The 6495-nt window shown below is 43.3% G+C and overlaps 1 long non-coding RNA gene across 1 annotated transcript in view; it reads right to left on the bottom strand.

Annotated features, from left to right (window-relative positions):
- Window positions 1-1497, bottom strand: part of LOC109306304 — a 6703-nt gene extending 5206 nt beyond the window's left edge. The window contains exon 1 of the long non-coding RNA XR_002099932.1: window positions 1404-1497. This is a non-coding gene — a long non-coding RNA (uncharacterized LOC109306304). The remainder of the gene's footprint in view (window positions 1-1403) is intronic.
- Between the last annotated feature and the right edge of the window lie 4998 nt (window positions 1498-6495).

Below are 6495 nucleotides of genomic sequence, written 5' to 3'. Positions count from 1 at the left end.
GGGTCAACATCTATACCAACTCTAGGTATGCTTTTGGAGTACTGCATGCCCATGCTGGCCTATGGAAACAAAGGGAACTGCTGACAGCCCAAGACTCCCCAGTAAAGTATGGACCCCAAATTCTCCGACTCCTGGAAGCTGTTCAACTTCCCTTGGCAGTGGCAGTAATGCACTGTAAGGCACATCAGAAAGAGGATCAAGACATAGCCGGGGTAATGCCCAGGCAGACAGAGAAGCTAAAATTGCTGCTACCCTGAGGACACCGAGACCCGCTGATACCCCTATGCATGCCCTCATTCCATCAGTGGGGGAGCTCCCGGATCCCCAGTACTTGTATAAAGAAAAAGAACTAGCAAATAAGCTTGGTCTCCAAGAAAAGGAGGGATGGCTCTGCTCCACTGACGGAAAGATCCTCCTACCAAAGAGCCTGATCCGGCCAGTGCTGCAAAGGCTACTTCAAACTACTCACGCCGGAAGAGAAGCTCTCACTCAGTTAATGAACAAATATTTTCTAACCTCTGGACTTCAACCTCTGGCCTCCCAGATACAGGCCAGGTGTTCGATTTGTCAAAAGAATAACCCTCGACCCAGTCTCTCAGTACCTCCAGCCACTTTGGAACCTACCCCAGGCCCAGGACTGGTTTGGCAAATAGATTTTACTGAGTTCCCCCGAACTCAAGGATTCAAGTATCTCCTCGTTATAGTAGATCGATTCAGCAGATAGCCTGAAGCCTTTCCGTGTCGCAATTGTACAGCCAAAACTGTAGCTCTAAAATTCATCCGGAAAATTATTCCCCGCTTCGGACTTCCCCAGTGGATGGAATCTGACAATGAAACACATTTCACTTCAAAGATCTGCCAGGAGGCCTCTCTGCGATGGCCCAGTGCTTTGCCCCTTGTTCTGCTTTGCATCCGTGCCCTCCCAAGAGAACATTAGGGCTTAGCCCCTTTAAAATTATGTTTGGAAGGGCATGGGCTATAAACAGGACACCGGTTCTAGCAGGGGAGTGGGAAATAGGATGTAATATTTTGTCACGGTATATGTGCTCTCTGGCTGCTGTTCTTTCTTCTCTCCATAGGTACACTAAAGACTTGCAGCCTCTTCCGCTGGATGCTCCAGTCCATTCGTTACAGCCAGGGGATTCTGTACTCGTTCGTACCTGGAAGGATGAGCCCCTCCAAGAGAAGTGGAAAAGACCTCACACTGTCCTACTAGTTTCCCATACAGTGGCAAAGGTCAACGAACACAAGAACTGGATTCATCACGAGACAGATTTGGCATGATCTTTCTCCCGTTGTATGGAGTGGGCCAGTTAGCCAAGCTGTATTGTCAACTTTCTGCGTTTCTTACAAAATTTGCCAATGACACTCTAGCTATTGAGCATCTCGGGGGCGGAGGGGACAGGATATGTGCTCTAATTGGGAATGAATGTTGTACTTATATCCCAGAAAATTCCCAAGATATTAACAAACACATTTTGTCGGCCGAACAGGCTTTTGAGCAGTAGAAAAGTCAGAAACGTGAACCTACTGTTTTCAATTCTCTCTGGAGCTGGTTGCCCAACCTCGAAGGCCTAAAAACGGGTATCCTTCACCTCCTGGTCACCGGTGTTGTGTTGTGTTTAATTACCCTCCTCTTATATGCATGCTGTAATGCCCTCCTACACAAAGTCTGTGTATCTCCCTCCCCGAGCGCTTCACTATACCCCTGCATTGAAGATCCCAGTTCCCAAACACTTAATCACTTTTTATCTTCAGAATATGAGAAAACTCAGCCAAAACTTTGTTGAGTATTCTCAAAGGGGGGAGTTGTTGGTGTCACTGGGCATAACCCTAGGTAACTCAGAGGGATGGAAGACCACAAGTGTCAATGAAGCCCCTCTGCTCTAGGCCCAGGCAAGCCAGAGCCCCCCCTTGCCCAACCTTTGTAACCCTTTCCTTGGCTCCTGTAATCTCCTGTTCTTCTGGAAAACAGGCAAGCTGAAACTGTTATCTATGGAATGCAAGGGCATCGCTCAGAGAGAGAAAGGAGGAGGGAAAGGGGAGGAGGAGGGGGGCCAGCTAGTGGAAAAATACTGCACAAAATGACTAGGGTATAAATATACACTGTTGCAGGGCTAGGGGCGCGAGATTTGAGACCATACAGTCTCCCTGCGCCTTTTACTTGACCTCAGATAAACTCTGTCTACTTCTCCCCGCAGTGTGTTTATTTGGCGCAACGCACACTGGGCAACGAACCCAATTGTTGCCTCCCTCGGGCACCTTGTGCCGGCAACAATGCTATTTCTATTGTTCAGACTGCAATAAAACACAGTGAACACTAAGGAATTGCTTTCATGAGTAAAATGATTATACTTTTATTAACCTCAAGCTTTTTTAGTATATAAGTATAGTTCATTGTTTTCTCACATGCCAAAGGCCATGATCGGAGTGGCACTTCATAATTTGCCATGCTAGAAGGAGACCTATATCTTGACTTCATGGTTCTTAGCTGGGGATGGATCCCTAAGGAGATTTTAATGACATGGCATGAAAACCGTGATACATGGTGGGACCACTTTCTACCACTGGGAACTACTAGCTTAGAAGAATGATCCTTCAGCAATTAGAATTTTTTCATTTGGGAGAAAATACTTTGACTCAGCCAGGTTGCAATTTAATTTACCAAGATCAAGCATGATCTCAATTTGATTCAGTGAAAGGCTTTTGAATACTAACATCAATCCACTAGCTCAATGTTCTGCATACAGATTTGGTTGGAGTCAACACAAACACACACCACCATTAGGGAAGACAAGCAGCAATGAACAGGAAGATATTTTTAAGAGATTCTACAACTTGGGCATGTAATTAAGTTTTGGATTTTGAGACCTGGTAAACAGAATTTTAAGCTGGAAAATTAATGTCAAATAATGGAGGAATTGAATGAGATTGCACAGTATATTACAGAGCTTTTGGGAGGCAGGAAAAATACAGTGATTGTTATTTGGTGGGATTTTCTTACAAGTTCAGGGAGGGGGTGTTTTATGATAAGGTTGTCCTGTGATGACAACAATAAATGAAAGAAAGTGGCCAAGGGAGATATAAATTGTTTATAACTAGTGGTGGGTAAGCCTTAATATTTTCAGTAGGTGGTTCAAGTTGATTTAGTAAAGCATCAAGAAATCTGGATACTTCATCTAAAACTTAACTGAATTTTTCAGACCTTTAGATCCTGTTTACACAAGATATCAGAAATAGTGGTAGTTGAACTAGTAAGTTAGCAAACATGCAAGTAGTAATGGTAATGTTTGTTCACACTACCCCTTTTGTTTCAAGTTTAGGCCCTGTCTCCACTCTATACTATTATATCCCTTTTGGGAGACTAGAAAGGGTTTATGTACTATACTTTGGAGGGATCCAGTGGAACGGTGTGAAAAAAAGTTAAATTGCCATAATCCCCTGGAAAATTATCACCATCCACCAGTGGAAATCCTATAAAGTTCTTGGTGCCAGGACTAGCCTCTACTGTCCTCCAGATAGAGACCTGTAGACTAAGATTTCACTCCTTGTACAACTAAAGATATCTGCCAGAGTTCTCAAAAGGAGTCATGAGACATCTGAAGTGGCAGCGGAGGAAGAGTGGTGGTTGTTGTATGGCCCTTGAGAGAACTAGAAATCAAATTGAGATGCTTATAAAGCTCATTGCCTTAAGTAGACAGCTGAATGCTATATACTGGATGATTTTTCTGTGGTTGGATTTTCTCCTGGGTGCTGTCTGTGCCCACAGACAGAGTTGTACACAAGATACTGAATAAGCAATTAGAGCTGCAGAGCTATTAGTTGGGAATGGAAGTTTTTCATCTCTTTAGGTAAGCCTCCCCCAGCTCTGCAACTACAAATTACAAGGAGAACTTTCCTCACCATGGCAAAGGAGGTAACACTCTGGGGCTAGTCACTCATTAATGGACCCCAGTTTGGAGATGGGAAGTATATGATGGGTGCTTTTGCGGTGAAGGTTTTCAAGGCAATACATGGTGTGCTGCAGGAACATGAGATCAATGTGAACAAAGCTTTTAGGGCTCACTGTGAGATTTAAGCAGTTGGGATCCTTGAATCATTCAGGATTCATGAAAATAGTCCATGTACTCATCTTGTAGCCTCTCCTCTAATAATTACAGAAGTACAGTAACAGAAGGAGGTTCTATCAACAGTGGGTCATTGTGGAAAACTCATGAATGTGTCCACTGGATGGGCAGGTAGACTGCAAAACTGTAGACTTTAAAAGAAAAACCTAAAAAGACCTGGGCTCCCACTGAACCACGTTGACCTCAAAGAAGTTTCTGCTGTAATTCTGCTTGTTACCAGGGCTCATTCCCTGAGGCCACAAACTCTCAGCAGGAACAGGATGGTGATGACTTGCTTATTCTCCACATTCCCTTCTTTTTCTTACTTAGTGTCCTCCTGTGTTGCTTTTCTCTGAGACACATGTAAAGAAATATTTAATATCTTTTAACCTTCATCTGTTCTCATGAAACTGTAACTGTTGTTCTCATGGGGTAACTTGTTACCCCACAATTCAACATTGTTGGTCTTATGGGGTAACTTGTTACCCCACCCACATGAACAAAATGGAACTGGTGACAACAGTATAAACATACCAAAAACTATTAATTAAACATATAGGTTGTTTGAAAGAGTAGTTATGATGATTTGAACCCAAAATATTATTTAACTAGAACTATGAACTTTAAACTTGTTTTTTACAGTTTCAAAACATGAATGAACAATTTGCTAAGTCTGCAATTCATACTGTTTTCAAACTAACAATTACTTCCAAACTGCTTTAACTAAACATTACATTCCTCACAAAGCAGCAGTGATATACTGTGGTGCACACAAGCAAATCGCTTACAATCTTCTCATTGTTTCCGGGTTTTGCGGTCATCTGTCCTTGGATAAAAAGCACAACATCCACTTATGCTTGCAGAAGGTTCTACTGGGGTGCATTGCGGCAATTTGTAGTTTAGGGCAGTCATACCAGACTTTATAGACTTAAACAGATTAGGTGCATCCATCATTCCTCATTTTATTTGTCCGTCAATCAACTGTTCTTCAAGCTTCTGCAAAAAAAGTGCCATCTTCTTAAATGTGATCTTTGCTTCCAGTTTGTGTTGTGGTCTAGTCAAATGATGAGGTTGGCAATGGTAGCCACATCCACCATATTGAAAAATAGTGTCATTGGCTGCCTGCTGATTTTCCGTATGTGGGTGGTCATATGGACTAAGTGGTCAAGGTTATCCACCCCACCCTTGTTTTTATTGTAGTCATGGATGATTTTCTTTGCTCTCTACCTACTGACAGGTCATGGTGCATGCTTGACAGCAACAGCACAACTTTGGACTTCCTTGGAACATAGGAAACTAGGGTGAGTTCCCCATCAAAAGCAAAAATGGATGAAAAAACTTCCCTTCTTCAATTTGCTTACATTTAGTTTGGGATATCGGCCTTGTTTTTTCAAATCGTACCCACACAGGTCAAGTCCTGCTGTAGCAGTCTTTCTGCCAGGTCAGTACTTGTGAAGAAATTGTCACCCACAATATTCCTTCCCATCTTGTACCAGGGATGAACCAGTTTTTCAATGACCTGGGTACCAAGATTACCTTGGCGTGGAGTTTCTGGTTGCTTGCCCAGGGAGATGTCTCCAGACAGGGGGAATGATGTTGCTGCATGACAGCACCACCAAATTTTCAAGCCATATTTGGCAGACTTGCTGGGCATATACTGTCTGAAGGGACAGCAATCCCTAAATGAAATGAGCTGAGCTACTCATCAACCATCAGGTGCATTCCTGAAATATACTATTTCCGGAGTTGCTCCACAAATTGTGTCCAAATATTTCTGAAGGCAGCAAGCTTGTCCACAGCTCTCCTTTCCTCATGTGCCAGTTTGTTGTCAAATCTCAGGTAGTTGGTGATTTGATGGAATTATTTTAAACTCATGGTGGCATGCAAGCAAGGACACCTGCTGCATTGCTCCCACAACTCCTCCAGTGCCTCATGACCACCGTGGTATAGACCACTCAGCAGTAAGAGGCCAATGTAGGCTTTCAGCTCTGTTTCATCCAGCTTTTTCCACTCCTTTCTATTTTTAAGATGCCTATTATTCCACTCCCTGAATCTTCTTTCTGCCTCTCTGTTTGTTTCTCATATGATAACAGTCAGATTATCTTGTGAGAGAAGCAGGTGGAACATTTCCAGCACTGGGTCTTTATTACTTTCTTTTGTTGGCCCTGCACTTTCATGGACTATGTCCTTGGCTGTTCTTCAATAATGTATTAGCTATGGACTTTTTTCCCACACTCTGCCACTCCTTCTTCTAAAAGTATCATCATCTGCAATGTTTTCTGCATGGATCATGGGTGACTGGTGCCACCTTAGTCAGGGGGGGCACATGTCAACCCTGCGACCAGTCTCACCGACTGGAGGGGGCATCTCCCATAAGCGATTCTGCAGT

Source organism: Crocodylus porosus, unplaced genomic scaffold, assembly GCF_001723895.1.
Source record: "Crocodylus porosus isolate Cpor-Errol unplaced genomic scaffold, CroPor_comp1, whole genome shotgun sequence".
NCBI classification, from domain to species: domain Eukaryota; kingdom Metazoa; phylum Chordata; order Crocodylia; family Crocodylidae; genus Crocodylus; species Crocodylus porosus.
The sequence above is the reverse complement of the archived record's forward strand: the minus strand, read 5'-3'. Positions and strand labels throughout refer to the sequence as shown.